This window comes from Octopus bimaculoides, chromosome 20 (genome assembly GCF_046866305.1).
Source record: "Octopus bimaculoides isolate indiv1 chromosome 20, ASM4686630v1, whole genome shotgun sequence".
Taxonomy (NCBI): Eukaryota; Metazoa; Mollusca; class Cephalopoda; order Octopoda; family Octopodidae; genus Octopus; species Octopus bimaculoides.
The window spans coordinates 38471738-38489237 of record NC_142947.1 but is presented as its reverse complement, the minus strand read 5'-3'; the positions used below and the strand labels follow the sequence as shown (position 1 = coordinate 38489237).

General features: G+C 36.7%; 1 protein-coding gene across 1 annotated transcript in view; it reads right to left on the bottom strand.

The window, feature by feature from the left end:
• LOC106875456 (neuropilin and tolloid-like protein 2) overlaps positions 1–17500 on the bottom strand; it is a 221039-nt gene that overhangs the window by 101950 nt on the left and 101589 nt on the right. The gene's annotated exons all lie outside the window — the stretch shown is intronic.

Here is a 17500-nt window from a genome sequence, read left to right as displayed (position 1 = left end):
TATATATACGTATAAGAAGGGATGACCACTAAGTGGACATCCGATATGCTAGAAAGTGGTCATCAACGACCCAACCACAAAGAAAAATAATGTTCTCCAGAAAAAAATTCAGCAAGCACCAGAACATAAGCGGGCAAGACAAATGAAAAATATACAAAATAAAGAATTAATCGTATAACGGTTTCCCCATCAACCTTTTTACCTACGTAAAAACGTCCGTGGTTCATCAATACATGATATGTAATAATGAACATATATATAGTATGCACTTTGTTGTCTTTTTATGCGCGAGATTTTCATGTCCATGGTGCAGAAAGGAAGACAACCACTGCGGTGGGTCACAACTTCCAGTATTTCATTGGTTAAGACTATCTTGGCAAGAACTAATGGAAAAGAGTTACAGAATAAAAGCTGAACAATACATACACACGCACGCACACACTCATATGGTTGCTATCATTATTATTGAGTGAGAGAGCAGTGCATGCCATCAAAATGACGCTGGGGTAAAATATACGAAGCCCAGTATACCCATCATGACTACCCGTCTGATAAGGGTACACCAGGCACATGCATCACAACCATATGTGCGCGACATGGTGATTTCATCTCAAAATAAACACTGCATGAGTTTGCAGGTGAGGCCCAGTTAGAATTTTCTTCAGGTCGAGTAGCTCATCCTGCTCAAAAGGTCCCTGAATAAGGGTTCTTTAAAGTCGTTGAACAAAACACCCATGTTTCCAAGAGTGAATTATTCAAACCCCAAAGAATTCCTCTCAACACTACTTCTGATCGTGATCAGAGATGCACATATCGTCAGCCACTAAGGGACATGCTCAACTGGTTAAGGTCAAACAACTGACAAGTAAATCTGTGGTATTGAGCAGAATATTTACTGTAGCCCATCTTTTATATAAAAACAAAACATGTACATGATAACATTTCCAATCAGTTAAGATCAGAAGCCATTATTATTATTATTATTATTATTATTATTATTATTATTATTATTATTATTATTATTATTATTATTATTATTATTATTATTATTATTATATCAAAGCAACGAGCTGACGGACTCGTTAGCACGCCGGGCCAAAGTACTTCGTGATACTTCGTCCATCTTTACGTTCTGACTTCAAATTCTGCCTTTCATCCTTTCGGTGTCGATAAAATACGCACCCGTTGATCATTGAGGTTGTCTGTGTAATCGATTTATTCCCTACCCCACCAAAATCGGTTGCCTTGTGCCAAAATCTGAAACCATATCTTGGTCGCCTTTTCTTTTGAAACACACGAGATTGATAAAAAATAATGACCTCCATTGATATTTTATGATGTTACGAAATCAGACAATTTTGAATAGACATGCTTTCACAAAGATCATCAACAGTAGAACGTAATGAGAAGTAAATGACTTCAACAGAGTCAAAAATATGCTGCAACGGATTGGTTCGGTTCCAGCTTACTGCAAGTTCTAAGTACACCTGCCACAATATCATGTTATAAATGTTAAGTAATAGACATGTAAGAATATCTTCTTTGTATGTAAAATATAAGAACATTATATTTGTTTCTAAAAGCAAATACTTAACTTACGATGAATTTCAATACCCGTATTTCAATACCCGTATTTATAGTTGTACATTCGTGCATAAATACCTGCGTAGACAGACAATCATACATACATACATACATACATACATACGTACATATATACATACGTGTGTGTGTGTGTGTGTGCGTGTGTGTGTGGCGTATGTGTGAATGTATATAAATATATATGCATATATGCATACATATATATATATATATATATATATATATATATATAGAGAGAGAGAGAGAGAGAGAGAGAGAGATAGATACATCTGTACATATATATCTATATATGTGTGTATATGTGTGCGTTATGTATATATGTGTATATATATATATAATGTATATATATGTATGTACATATACAAACATGTGTGCGTGTGTATAAGTACATATATATATATGTGTGTGTGTGTGTGTGTGTGTGTAAATCTCTCTCTCTCTCTCTCTCTATCGATATATATATTTATATGTGTGTGTGTGTGTGTGTGTGTGTGTGTGTGTGTTTGTAAGACATTTTGTTTAGAAACTTGAGGAAATCGCCAACAGAAAATATAATATACGAACGAGAGAGAAAAGAGAAATCTACGCACCATCACTATTTACATACCCATTACGATAGTATTTAACTTGTCATGGAGCATTACATAAACAAAGAAATCAAATATAGGAAACTACTGAATATTATGGGATAAATCTGATATCATTTAGTAATCGATTAATGACTTTTAAATTACTTCTTACGTAATCAAACTAAAGGATGAACGTAAGAGTTTTTCCTCTCTGGTTTCAAGCTGTCTATACTTTGAATCCAGCACTGCGGGCTTAACACATCGCTTGGTGTTATATACAATTCTGCTAATACTGATAGACAATTTCAACTAGATGAACAGACCTAACGAGTGTTAAATGCTTTAGTTATTGACAGAGAGCAGCAACACCAGTAAAAGTGAATTTAACTGTCGATCTAATTGCCGGGAGATGTTGACTTGGCCAGCTGTGATTTCTCTAGGAGATAACTATCAAATATCTGTTAGACAAAAGGAAACAAATATATTTATAAACGACTAATATTACCACATAATTAGCCACAAACGTTAAGTCATAATGTGTTTATATTACAGAAACGTGGTCTAAAGAGCAGCTACCTAAAATACGAAAATACGCTCACAATATATTACATGCCTATTAGATAAATTTCATCAGTAAAATCGGCCATTATTCGCTGAAAGATATTGGCGTTAAAAATACTCGTATATTGTAATGGTTGCATTTGCGACTATGGATATGAAGAACTAGGGTTAAACATTCCAATGTAGACATCTAAAAAGATTGTAAAAATAGGGAAAGACAAATATGCCTCAAGTTATAGAAATCTATTGCCCAGCTGGTATTAATACTACAAAAAAGTCGGTGCTGAAAAGGAGGCCGGATATCTAATACGTATATCTGTACAAAGATCATATGTTCGCTTTTGTAATTTTGGTGATACTCTTTGAATGGGAGATCTGATAGAACCGAGGAAACTTCGAATTTCTATTTTAAGCAGTTATTCTGCAATGTTCTGCAAATCATTCACCCATATATACATACATACATATATATATATATATATATATATATATATATATATATACATACATGCACACACATATACATACATGCAAAGACACATACATATATATATATATATACACCCACACATATATGTATACATATGTGTGTGTACATATATATATATATATATACATGCATGCCGAGATAGATTCTCCATTCTATTTAATAGAAACGCAGGCACGTACACATGCATTCGAATACACACTAAATATATATACATATGCTCGGTAGGGCTGTTTTGTGTGTGTGTGTGTGTGTGTGTGTGTGTGTGTGTGTGTGTGTATGTGTGTGTGTGTGTGTGCGTGTGTGCGTGCGTGTGTGTGTAGTAACAAATTACAGCTTGTGCAACTGGGTGGATCTAAATTTAAGGAATTCTCTGGTGATTGCTATCAGGATTATTCCATGGAGAATAGTCTCAACAGTATCAAGTGCAATCTTTCTCTCTCTCTCACATCTGCTCTCTCTCTCTCTCTCTCTCTCTCTCTCTCTCTTTCTCTCATCTGTTCTTTCTCTCTCTCTCTCTCTCAATTCTGGAAACTTAATGGAATTTCTTTTATAGAATTCTTGAGATACACCTCACTCATACCGAATCTTATAAACATACGCATGTCGTGCTTATGTTGTTTATCTTTCTATGTCTTTGCTAGTAATTTATGCGTTTGCATACATGTTTATTTGTTTGCATGTGTGTTCCTCTGTGTGTGTGTGAGCATGCGTACTAACAACGCCCAGCAAGAGGGCTACAGAATCAAAATGTACCACGACAGCAGTTAAAGACGGGGAAAAACATTGAAAATAAAAATGGTTTATTCCAATCGTAATACATGAAACATGTGCAACGCTAAAAGCTCTTTATTACTTTATTTCTCCCTAATGTAACGTTGTACATATTTTATAGGGGCAAATACGGTTATATTAACTACTATACATCATAAAGTTTTGATTAATTAAAATTATCTCTGCCCCTATCGTAATTATCAAATGGCAATTGAGAAGAGCTTCACTTAAGAAGGGTAGATAATCTCTAGGATCAATAATTCTCCATAACTGACATGCCATGAATGAAAAGGAAGAGGCTTGTTCTTGACGTTTCCATTTCATCCTTTCGGAGTTGATATAGTTAAACCAGTTCAGTCCTGGGATCGATATAATTGACTATTTCTCTCCCCTAAAATTGCTGGCCTTATGCCGAGATTTGAAACCATTTTATGTAAGGTGGTGAGCTGGCAGAATCGTTAGCGCGTCGGACAAAATGCTTAGTGACATTTCTTCCAGCTCTTTACGTTCTGGGTTCAAATCCCACTGAGGTCAGCTTTGCCTTTCATCTTTTCGGGGAACGGGGATAAAATAAGTACCAGTTGAATACTGGATTCGATGTAATCAGTTAGCTTTCTCCTCCTAAAATTGCTGGCCTTGAGTTAAAACTTAAACCCAAAGGCAGCGGGCTAGTGGAATCGTCAGTGCGTCGGATGAAATACCTAGAGGTATTTCTTTCGGAATCTGTGTTCAAATTCCGTCGTGTTCGACTTATCCCCTCAGCTCAAAATTGATAATAAATCGTGCAAATGATGATTTATTATCAGTTGACAGATATCAGCACGGATTAGCGAATAGTTTCAACTGTTATTAGATTCATTAGTCAGAGGTGCCACTGTCTGACGTGACGCGGAAATGTCGAAACACCAGTTATCACCGAGTTTTTTCCGCTAACGAATTGTTTCAAATTTTTGCACAAGACTCGTATGTTTAGAGGAGGGGCAAGTCGATTTCATCGACCCAGTGTTCAACTGGTATTTATTTTATCGTTCCAAGGGGATGAAAGGTAAATTCTACTTCAGCAGAATTTGAACACAGAATATAATGAAGCTGAAGAAATGCGCCTAAGCGTTTTGTCCGAGGCTCGAATGAGTCTACCAGCTCATCTTCCTTGCCCTTATAAATCGAGTGTGTTATGGACCCACGTTTGTCGTTAAAGAGAAGTTGTTACCCCGTGAGGAAATATAAGAGCGATTAACATTCACGTTCGAATTTTTCGGAACATTTTAAGAATAAATATGCAGGTAATCATAGAAATGATTACCGTTTGCAATTTTGAATTTTTCAATACTGAAGTTGAAATAAGGGGGTGAGCTGGCAGAGTGGTTAGCACGCCGGACGACATGCTTAGCGGTATTTCGTCTGTCTTTGCGTTCTGAGTTCAAATTCCGCCGAGGTCGAGTTTGCCTTTCATCCTTTCGGGGTCGATAAATTAAGTACCAGTTACGCACAGGGGTCGATGTAATCGACTTATGCCCTCTGTCTGTCCTTGTTTGTCCCCTCTATGTTTAGCCCCTTGGTGGGCAATAAAGAAATTAAAAAAACGTTAGCACGCCGAGCGAAATGTTCAGCGGTATTTCGTCTGTCTTTACGTTCTGAGTTCAAATTCTGCCGAGGTCGACTTTGCCTGTCATCCTTTCGGGATCGACAAATTAGGTACCATTTACGCACTGGAGTCGATGTAATCGACTAGCCTCTTCCCAAAGACTTCGAGCCTTGTACCTAGAGTAGACAAGAATATTGAAGCTGTATTTTCCCTTAAGTCACTGATATTGCTCATGCCTTAGAGAAAGATATGAAGGTCTTTATATATATCTTCTTTTTTTTTTTAAATGCCAGAGTTTCAATTTTGTATGAGGAAAGAATGATTTGCTAAACACGAGCAGTATAAATAGTTGAGTTAATAAAGAGTCGAACCGGATGTTGCCATACGATACGTAAAAGTTGAAAGAGTCCGAAAGTAGATTTTGCTTTTCATCTCTCAAGTGTTAATAAAGTAAGTACCAGTAATATCAATCAATTTAGACCTCTAGTGTGTAATGAAAAGGTATATCATTATTTGTCAAACTGCTCAAGTCATTTGTCTGTAATTAATTAAGAAAAATATTAATTAATACACAAAAAAAATATATAATAAAACACAGCATATTTTGTATTGCCCAAGTGAATACAGAGACCGCAAAGCCATAATTGAGAAAGTCATCAGTGCTTGAGATGCTAAACAGCAGGCATTTGTATAAAGTTACATCGAAAATCTGATGAGTTAGCATAAGATTTTATCTCTTTCTTCTGAAACTAATATTTTACACGTGCTATTTTCTTCACTTTTATCCCCTCTCCTTTTCTCTTTCACTTTTTTATTTATTTTTTTTTTTTTTTAATTTTGCATCTCTTCTTTTCAACTCAAATATCATTCAGAATAGTGTGTGTTTCAATGGTATTAGTCCTGAAAGAAATTATTTTCGCCGGCCCACGGTGTGAGTATGTGTGTGTGTCCCCGCACCCGACTTCACTATAAACGGTAATGAGAAAGCGCATTATTATAACATTCAGCTTTGAATGAATCGATTCCATTAAAAATTCATTTCATTTTAATTCATAAAACAACACACTTGGGGCAGTAGAGATTATATTAATTACCGTTTAATATTCTTCACACAACTAAACGAAATTAAAATCTTATTTACTAATTAATATTGATTTCAAAATTTGGTACTAGACATGCAATTTTGGGGAGCGGGGAAGTCGATTGCATCGACCCCTGTGCTGAAATGGTAGCTATTTTATAGTCCCCGAAAGGATGAAAGACAACCTCGGCAGAAATTGAACTCAGAACGTGAAGACGGACAAAATGTCGCTAAACATTTCGTCCGGTGTGCTAACGATTCTGCCGTCTCGCCACCTTACACGCTTTTAATTAATAGTGATTTCAAATTTTGGCACAAGACCAGAAAAGTTCGGGGGCAGTGTTAAGCTGATCACATCGATCCCCAGTGTTCCACTGGTCCTTATTTTATCGACCCAGAATGGATGAAAGGCAAAGTCGACCGCGGCGGTATTTGAACTCAGAACGTAAAGACGGACGAAATGCCGCTAAGCATTTGGTCCGGCGTGTAAACGATTCTAGCAACTCGTCGCTTTAAGCTTTTAATTAATATTAACCAGTAAAATAAGGCAGCGAACTAGCAGGGCCGTTAGCATGTGGGGCAAAATGCTTAGCGGCATTTCGTCCGTTTTTACGTTCTGAGTTCAAATTCTACCAAAGTCGACTTTGCTTTTCATCCCTTTCAGGGGTCGTTAAAATAAGTACCAGTTGAACACTGGGGTCGATCTAATCGACTTAACCCCTCCCACGAAATTGCTGACTTTGGGCCAAAATGTGAAACCAATATCAATTATAAGATTAAGGCGGTGAGCTGGCGAAATAGCTAGCGCACGCCAGACAAAACGTGTTTTGTTTGGTGAAATAAGTACCAGCTGAGCACTGGGGTCGATGTAATCGTCTGGACCCTTCCTCAGTAGAAAGGAATATTAATTTTAAGAGTGCTAAACTGTGTTTAGCATTGCTGGTATGGCCAAGAAACTCACTTTGCAACGACCTGGTTTCGGATTCAGTCCCACTTCGTGGCACCTTGAGTATGTGTCTTCTACATTAGCTTCGGACTGACGAATGCCTTGTGATTGAATTTAACAGATGGAGACTATGTGGAAGCCTATCATGTGTGTGTGTGTGTGTGTGTACATAATGCAATATATGAAGGTGAAGTAGAAAGCATTTTAGGAGAACAACTCTCAAATAATTGCCAGTACATTTAAGGCCCTCCAAAATTGTAGCCGGCCATTTCAAGTTACTGACTATCTTTCCGTATCTGTTTCTTCCACACATCACCAGTTTTGAGATTCTTTTAAATATAAAGAGAAAAAACTCTTCTTCATGCGAGTAGGTGACGTTTCGATATAGCCATTTTGGTGCCGCTTATTTAGCGTCGTTGGTTCGATGCTGACTTATTTAACCGCAGACGTTTTAATGTCAATCTCATTTTAATGCTTTTTTATATATTTCCTCCTCTCTCTTTCTCTTTCTGTGTGTGTGTGTTTATGTGTGTGAACATATTTTTCTTTATGTGTATCAAGAATAGGTGTGTGTTTGTGTCATTCGTGCTCAATTAATAAATAGTAATCTCTCTCTCTCTCTTTTTGTCTCTCTCACTCATCTTCCTATATTTTGCGCGTGCGTGTGTATGCGTGTTCGTCTGTGTACGTGTGCGTTTGCCTTCAGTGCCAAAATGTACTGTCGTCAAAACAGGTTCAATGTCCAGTCAGCCGTGCCAAATCATTAGCGCCCAAACACCTGCGCCCAATAGACTCATTCCGTGTTTATGCCTGATACGTCCTCTCCAACAGAATCGGATTGTTATGAAGATGTATATATTGACACACGCCTTGACTGTAGACGTGTGCTTCACCCTTACTCCCTACTGCAAATATAATTCCCCCTCTTTAGTTCCTTCAACCTCCTATTAAGAAACACCTTTCCTTCTCAGACACCTCCTTTCCGCCTTCTTTCCTCACTCACACTTTCTCCAGATGTAATGCTACTTTAAACCTTTACACAGTTTCTACACATACACATATTAACACACATTGCTACAACTATATGCATCACTCTCACTTTTAAACTAAAATAATAAGAAAATATTTTCCTTTCGTATTTTTCTTAATGTCTGTGTATTTACGTTTATACGTATATTTATATCCTCACCACACTTATATTCTCGCTGTACCTTTAAAGCCTTCACTCAAGTCCCTTATTTGAGTTAGTTATGAATTTCTGTTTAACGCATCGCTATCATTTCCTCCCATACTTGTTACTTTGGCCACAGAGAATCAATCGAAAAAGCTGTTAGATAAACTAAACACAAACTCTGAATCTCAGACAACGGTATTTTATGTCAATAGCAGAGATGTTACAATGTAAACATTTACAAAAAATATCAGCTCTCGAGACAGGAATATTTTTAAGAACAACCTATCCATCCATCTTCCCCGCCTTCTTTTCTCAGGAAGGTCGTTAGGGGTGATGACCACAGGTACCTCTTCCATAAGGTCTTAAGAGCAGTAACTGTCATCAGGTTTTCTGGCCGGATGCACGAGCGTGAACAACTGAGGAAGTAAATATTTACGAACTGCGCGGCACCTTGGGCAAGTGCCTTCTACTATAGCCTCGGGCCGACCAAAGCCTTGTGAGTGGATTTGGTAGACGGAAACTGAAAGAAGCCCGTCGTATATATGTATATATTTATATATATATGTGTGTGTGTGTGTGTGTGTGTGTGTGTGTTTGTTCCCCCAACATCGCTTGACAACCGATTGTGGTGTGTTTACGTCCCCGTAACTTAGCGGTTCGGCAAATGAGACCGATAGAATAAGTACTAGGCTCACAAAGAATAAGTCCTGGGGTCGATTTGCTCGACTAAAGGCGGTGCTCTAGCATGGCCGCAGTCAAATGGCTGAAACAAATAAAAGAGTGAAAGAGTAAAAGAGAACTGTCTCATTCTTGATCTGCTCCTAGGTCTCCCTGCTGGTTAGTTCGGCTTGAAGAATCCGTCTTACGGTTCTTTCCCGCAACATTCTAATCCCTTGTCTGAAGGACCGGAGCTGTGACTTTTCAATGCAGAGAAGTAGCGGCTCGAGCTGGAGAGATTTGTTGACATCCGAGCTACGCACCCTGTCTTGTAATGTCACACCAAAAATCGTTCAGAGGAAGCCCTTTTCAGCAAGATGTATTCGTGATTGTACTTTTTTCAGTCATTATTCAACATATATGAGCAAAGATGCGGATAGACACGAAAGCCGAACTGAAGATAGTAAGTTTGAGTTTTTTTACCAGCTTCTCCTCTTCAAACATTATTGTATCAGCACCTGCAATTCTAGTATTCAGTTAATTCCCCCTGCTTCCTATCACTCGTATATACAGCCCCGAGAAACTTAAACTCATCCATTTGCCTCCACTAATACACGGAGTGCATTGGGATGACTTCCTTGGAAAGACCAGAAAAGCTACATTATATCACAATATCACAGTATCGACCAGATCATCAGAAGTTGTTATACACCGCTAGTCACAATGTGCTTCCAATTCTGTCTCCATTGCGAAGTTCTTTTCCCACTTGACCCAAATTGCTTAACTAGATCCTCTTCCCCGTCGTCGTTGACGCCTTCCATGGACCCTTTTCCGATCTCTTGGATGTCACTCGGCAACTGCACAGGTCCACATTAGCAGTATTTAGTCTATCGTTACGTTCTGAGTTCAAATTCCGCCGAGATCGACTTTACCTTTCATCCTCTCGGGGTCGATAAATTAAGTACCAGTGACATACAGGGGTCGATGAAATCGTCTAATCCCCACCACACCAAATTTAAGGCCTTGTGCCTATAGTAGAAAGGATGATTATTATTATTATTATTATTATTATTATTATTATTATTATTATTATTAATATTATTATTATTGAGTGAGAAATCAGTGCATGCCATCAAAGTGACACTGGGGTACAGATATACGAAGTCCAGTATATCCAACATGACCACCCGTCTGAAAAGGGCACACCAAATACATGCATCACAACCACCATGACATGGTCATCTCATATCAAGATAAACAGCACATGACCTAGCAGGTGGATCCCAGTTAGAATTGTATTCAGGTCGAATAGCTCATCCCTGAATAAGGATTGTTTAAGGATGTTGAACGAAACACCCATGTTTCCAGAGGTGATTTATCCAAACTCCAAAGAATTCCTCTCAACACATGGCTATGATGCTCCCCCACTACTTCTGTTAATGATCAGAGATGCACATATCGTCAGCCACCAATGGACATGTTCAACTCGTTAAGGTCAAACAACTGACAAACAAATCTGTGGTATTCAGCAGAATATTTGCTGTAGCCCATCTTTTTATACCAAGACAAAACATATACATGATAACACTTCCAATCAGTTATAATCAGAAGCCATGAGAGCCAGTGCCTGGTACTGCATCAGGGCATTTATTATCATTATTATTATTATTATTATTATTATTATTATTATTATTATTGTTGTTGTTATTATTGATATTTTTCTCGTCTTGTTTGCATTTCATGTTTCCCTTCATGCTGTCAGCTCGTTTCTCTCACCATCTCACACACATATACCACAAAGAATACACAGCCGTCTACTTCGTTGTTTCAATTCATCAAACACCACAAGACAGCAATAGAGTGGATGGAGAGACCAGATACTTATATATATTTTCCCTAAATATTTTCATTCAATGTATTCATACGCGTGCAAACGCCAACATATCTGTACAGGGATATATTTCTCTGTAATTAACCTGACGCCGAAAGTAGAAGTAGATTTGCGAAGAGTGATCTCCCGGGTCTTTCAGTTGGAGTTATTTCAACTACAGCATATGACCCGAGCGAACGAAAAGATGTTGAGACATACAGAAATACATATATATATATTATATATATATATATATATATATATATATATATATATATATATATATATATATATATATATATATATATATATATATATACATACATACATACATACATATATATATATATATATATATATATATATATATATATATATATACACACATACATATATATATGTGCATACTTATGCACATATATATGTACATATATGTGTATTCATATATTTGTATATATATATATATATATATATATATATATATATACACCTACATAGGCATGTGTATATACTTATATATATGTGTGTGCGTTTGTACGTATATGTAGGTATGTATATGTGTGTATATATGATATACACACGCACACACATGCAGGCATACTAGTAAGCAAGCATATACGGAGATGAGAGAGAAACAAAGGAAGGAAGGCTATTTATCACGCAACTCGAGTTTCACTTCACTGCGAGTATATTTAGCATCAAATAGAATGCTATTACTTTTCAGGTACAGGAAGTTTTCTACTAACAGAACCCAGTGTTCCTTCAACTAGAATTCAAAAGACAAATGACATTATCATCAACTTCAGTGGCGGATTGTCATCTGGTTAAAAAATATCTCTGACATCGTGAAACCACAGGTACCGGAAGAGTAATGAAACAGTCTATTATAAACAATTACTTATATACATTTCCGGTGTGGGATTTTCATTCTTCCAATTCATTACTGACGATTTATGTGTGTGTGTGTGTGTGTCTGTCTTTTTGTCTGTGTAAGTGTGTGCTTGTGTGTGTGTGTGTGTATGTATGTCTATATATATGTATGTATGTACGAGGGGTGTATGAAAAGTCTTGAGCCTCAGGAAAACAAGACATGATACAGGACTTCTGATGAAGGTACAGGACTTCAAGACTTAAGGGCTCGTATGTAGATAGATAGATAGATAGATAGATAGATAGATGGATAGATAGATAGATAGATAGATAAGTAGATAGATAGATAGATAGATAGATAGATAGATAGATAGATAGATAGATAGATAGGTAGATAGATAGATAGACAGACAGATCCACATACATATACACTCATGCATACACGTATATAAGTTCATTTCCAATATGTGTATACATACATGAACGTACACTAAAGAATTCATGCTCTTTCAGTAACCGATTTAACCGTATTATTCTAGATAAATCTTTGCCAACGAACCCCAAGAAGAGAGTGACGCCAAGAGAATTAATGTCATTTTATTTTCGGAATACTGAGTCAAGAATCACATCGATCCAGTCTTGTGGTAAAGGAGTTCATTCTCACATGTTTTTTTAATCATATGTATAACAAACGAAGCTGGTTTACCCCTAGTTTTGGGGTAGATTGGTGTACTGTGGACATGATTTTTTTGTGAGATGACAAAATAAAACATCGACTAGTGGGCGCCTTTATATTAGCTCTTTGTTGGTTTAACAAAGGCCTTACGAGTATTAAGGGAAGAGCACTGCGTATGTTCTTGGAAAGTTGCCACGACAGCAACAGCACCGCCAACAACGGCTTGAACAACAGCATGCAACCATAGCAACAGTCACAACTCTAATTATAAAATCAGCAGCGACAACCACGAAAATGGCAGCAACAACAACAGCAGAAGCACCAGCACTGACTCTCAGAGTGACAAAAGTTCCTTCTAACACACACCACAAATACATTGTTCTCGCCAATTCAGATCAAAAATATATGTCTGTAGTGTTGATGATAAAAATGGGAAAATGTCCCCGCAAGAAAGGAGATGAAGAGAGTGAAGGACAAAACAAATTTGCCTTCACAAAAAGCTGGAAGATTTGAAGGGAGAAGGATACATCACAATACAACACCACCAACACCAAAGACACAGCAAAAATCTCAACAAACACAAACAGGACACAGACACCTAGAATCACAACAACAACACCCAGAATTAAACATCATAAACTGCACGGTTAAATACATAAACAACAAAGAATTAATAGACAAAATACATCAACACACAAATGTTACACAAAACGACTACATAACACCAACATGTGACAAACCACCAAACAAGTCTTAAGAAAAACACAAGAAACAACAAACAAGGAAAACAAAATTTACCGACAGCATGGGTGATTTCTGAGGAACAATAAACAAAAGAATTTATTTTAAATATTATTATCACTATTATTATTATTATAATTATTATTACTATTATTATTAAGGCGGTGAGCTGGCAGAATGCTTAGCGATATCTCGCCTGTGGCTACGTTCTGAGTTCAAATTCCGCTGAGGTCGACTTTGCCTTACACCTTTTCGGGGTCCGATTAAATTAGTACCAGTTACGCACTGGGGTCGATGTAATCGACTTAATCCCTTCCCCTAAATTTGAGGCCCTGTGCTTCCAATAGAAAGGATTATTATTATTATTTTATTGTCTTTGCACAGTTTCTAACGCTGGATATATACTACGGTGTCAGCTGTTCCCTACCAGTGAACTAAAGTGACACCCTTTATTATGATTATTGTTATTAATATTATTATTATTATTATTATTATAATTATTATTATTATTATTATAACAGCGGGCAAAATGCTTAGCGGCATTTGGTCCGTCCTTACGTTCTGAGTTCAAATTGACTAATACTCTGCCTTTAAAACTACCAACGTTGTGCCAAAATTGGAAGCCATTAGTAAGTTGATGAATAAGGCAGCGGGCTGGCAGAATCGTTAACACGCTGGACAAAATGCTTAGCGGCATTTCATCCGTCTTTAAATTCTGAGATCAAATTCCACCGAGATCGACTTTGTCGTCGATAAAATAAGTGCCAGTATATTTTGAAAATTTCAGGCCTTCTGCTTATAACAGAAAGGATTATTAAAGTGATGAGCTGACAAAATCTTTAACACTTCGGACTAAGTGCTCATTGGCAATGTATCCGGCTCCATACGCTCTGTGTTCAAATTCCGCTGAGATAAGTGTTGCCTTTCATCCTTTCAGGGTCAATAAAATAAATTGCCAATGAAATACTGGGGTCGATGGCATCGATTTACCCCTTCCCTAAAAATTGTTGGCTTTATTCCTGTCATTATTATAAAATGGCGATGGATGGCAGAAAAAGAAAGAGTTTTTAAATGTGCAATTGTTCGTTGATAAACCATTAGCCCAAGGTACTAGACTCATTATATCAATGGTAGAGAATAATTCTATCCATTCATCCATTTTCTTACTGAGCGGGTCGTTGGGGTAGAGGCTTTTAGGTGTTTTCGCTCAATAAACACTCACAACGCCCGGTCTGGGAATCGAAACCGCGATCCTATGACCACGAGTTCGTTGCCCTAACCACTGGGCCATTGCGCCTCCACAGGTTTTTAATATATGTAAACGTCATTATACTTTTCGTCTGGGGTTCCAAACGTGACCAATTGAGACAGGATATTATCCAACCAGTTAATTCTTGGACTAACTCAGAATCTCCTGCCGGTTGGCATGGCTTGAAAGAATCCGTCTTTCAATACTTTCATGCGATATTCTAATCACCAGCTCGTAGTACCGGAGCTGTGACCTCTCAATGCAGAGATGAGGCAACTCGACCAGAAATGAGTCGCTTATCCCTAAGCTAACTATCTCACCGTCTGTTAGGTAAATTTATTCCAGAGATTCTTCGGATATCCCGCCCCAATTTCGGTCGTTTTTAATTGCAATCGTACTAATTATAATAACTTTATGGATCCCATCGGATGAATATATTTGCCACAATGTAAAAATATAACTGTTTTCAATCGAAATTTTGTTAACATCTTCATATCATGATGAAAATAAATTCACAGATGAAACAGTACCATCTCAAGAAAATTAAATAAGAAAAAGTTTGTAATTTTATCTGAAATAGCCCTCCCACCAAACCAATTTTGCCGGCAGAAATACTAGTTTCAAGGAACAAAATGTCAAGCGAGCGAGCTTTTATTTGCACAATCTGTTTGTACATAATGAATTTATCGAGTCGTAAATTCCTTACTGAATATAAACATCTGCTTTCGGATCTGTAAAAGGTTACAATTTCATTTGTACGTTACTTACTGCATAGCTGGTCTAAAATATGCATTAAAGACGGCTTACATTTAAAACAAAGCATCATATTTAGAAAGTAACTGAGGAGAGTGTGAATTTTCAGGCATGTCATAACTTCAGTTTTCTGAGTCGACGAATCGAAAAACAGAATTCCTTTAGATGTAAATAATCATTCATTGTTTACAATATTACCTATGGCAGTTAGCATTATTCGCTTTGTTTTTCATAATTGGTTGCATCTAGTCTTTTGTTTTTATTTCGCAACCCTTCAGCTATTTATTTATATCATTTACCAGTGTTTGTTTAGTTTTTTGTGTTTTTTTCTTTCTTTTTTTAAACAGCCAAGTGAAAGCAGAGCAGACAAGACCAAACAACTGTTCGTTCCTAACAGAAGTCGAAGACGAAGTAGATAAGACGGCAAAGGTTCATTGCTAGAATGACAAGTTCAAACAAAACCAAAATAACAATAAACTACAAGAGTTTAGCTGGAGTGTAACTGAAGATATGCAACCATGTGTTACCAGTTGGAGCCAACAGATTGGTTCCTAATTTTGGCATCGAAGAATGGAATTCCCTTTCACGTGTACATATAGGCATACAAACCTTAACAGCATTCATATATTTCTATGAATGTATGTCTGGGCGGACACACGCACCGTCCATCCATCCATCCATCCAGCCATCCACACACACACATTCATGCATTGTTGTATGTGTATGTATATATATATGTATGTGTATATATGTGTGAATGTATATGTGTATATATATAAATATATATGTATATAAATAAAAAATATACAAGTATACGTTTGTATATATATATATATATATATATATATATATATATAATGTCTGTGTGTAGTGCGTGTGGTGGTGGTGGTGTGTGTGTGCAGCTATATATTTCCACGCACACACACACACATACATATATATATATATATATATATATATATATATATATATATATATATATATATATATATATATATATATATGCGTGTTTCGGTAATTGCGTGTGTGTGTGTGTGTGTGAATTGCTAATATGTTTGCCAGAGTCTAAAAGAAACCCAATACATATTTATAGAGCAGTTCCTAACGTATTATCTGTGAATACTGGGTGATCAGAAAAACCCAACCATTAAATAGATATTCTTTTCTACTCTAGGCACGAGGCCCGAAATTTTCAGGGTGGGCCTAAGTCAGCTGGATCGATCCCAGTATGCTACTGGTACATTTGTACATAATTCTATACATGCACCTTTGCTAAGTTGTAGTGCACCTGAACACTATACATAATAATTTCATTATTATTATTCATTAAATCATCATTTAGAGTTCTATTTTTAATTTTATCTAACTCAACAAAGGTAAGGGAGTTCATGTTAATAGTATAAAGAGCCGTATATTTGACTTAGAATCGTGGAAGTAGAAGAATATGAAGAAATGACATATTGAGGGTGTCCATAAATTACCCTTTGAAAAATTCAGAGATTAATGAAAAATAGGGATAACTCAGTAGAGTTTATTGGAAAACAAAGACAAACAAATGAAGTTTTGTTACAAACTTCAGAACACGACCACCTGGGCTCCATTGGTTGCACGTACCACACATCTTGTGGAAGTTGTAAAGATAATTTATGAACATCTGGTACATGCACACATACATACATTCATGTCTGCATCCATCCATACATACATACATACATATGTACGTACGTATTTACATACATGCATACATACATACATACGTACGTACATACATACATACATACATGAATACATACATGCATACATACGTACATACATGCATAATACATACATACATACATGACTACATACATACATCCGAACATACATACATACATGCATGCATACATACATGAATACATACATACA